We start from the raw sequence: 1,167 nt of genomic DNA, 5'->3' as shown, positions 1-1,167 counted from the left end.
CATCATCAGCCAGGTTAAGGCTAGGGGCAGACTGTGGAATAAACTATTAATTGCTCATATGCAACTTGAGGCTGAAAAAAATTAATACAAGTTCATGACAGCCAAAGTATGATCTTGAACATATAGCACCAAAATTTAGAGAGTATCTTAAGAACAGATTCAATGTTTTAGACATTTTAGATACTTATGACCAAGTCCAGAAGAACTCTGGGATGACATCAAGAATATCAGACAGGAAGAAAGCAAAAGGTCATCTAAAAAAAAAGGAGAGACAGAAAAAGAAAAACTGGATGTAAAAAGAGACTAAACCTTGCTCTTGAGCATCAAGAAACTAAATAAAAAGAAAAAAAAAAAGTGGAAGTAATCCATCTGAACGGAAAATTTCCAAGGGCAGCTCGAGATGATGAAGTCTTTTATATTATAATGAAATGTACACAGACCTGCAGTTAAAAAAGAAAAGGGAATAACATGCTCAGTATTTCTCAAGTTAATAGAATTGAACTTGCAATATTGAAAGGCATTGTAGAAAACAAGGCTCAAGGAATTGACAGAATACAAATTGAAATCATTCAACAAATTGATGCAACACTGGAGGTATTCACACATCTATGTCAAGAAACTTGGAAGAAAATTACCTGGCCATCCAATTAAAAGAAATCCACATTTGTAACAATTCTAAATAGAGGTGACCCAATGGATACAGAAATCATCAGATAGTATCATTAATATTACATGCAAGTAAAATTTGCTGAAAATAATTCAACAATGGTTGCAACAATACATAGAGAACTGCCAGAAATTCAAGTCAGATTCATTAGAGGATGTGGAACTAGGGATATGAAAGATGGATCTTGCTGAAAGCAGAGAACACGAGAAAGATATTTACTTGTGATTTATTGACTACGCAAAGGCTTTCCTCTGCATAGATCATGACAAACTACAGATAATGTTTGTGAAGAATGGGTATTCCAGAACACTTAATTGTGCCCATGAAGAATCTGTACATAGGCCAAGAAGCAGTTGTTAGAACAGAACAAGGGAATACTGACTAAGTTAAAATCAGGGAACGTACGAGATTTTTTTTTAATCGACACTGAGTGCATATTCCCTTCTAATCCTGGGTTCAGTACATAGATGGCTTCTCTTCACCCTTTGGATTGACAATTT

The sequence above is a fragment of the Chrysochloris asiatica genome, unplaced genomic scaffold (genome assembly GCF_000296735.1).
Source record: "Chrysochloris asiatica unplaced genomic scaffold, ChrAsi1.0 scaffold00421, whole genome shotgun sequence".
Taxonomy (NCBI): domain Eukaryota; kingdom Metazoa; phylum Chordata; class Mammalia; order Afrosoricida; family Chrysochloridae; genus Chrysochloris; species Chrysochloris asiatica.
This window is presented reverse-complemented; position numbering follows the sequence as displayed.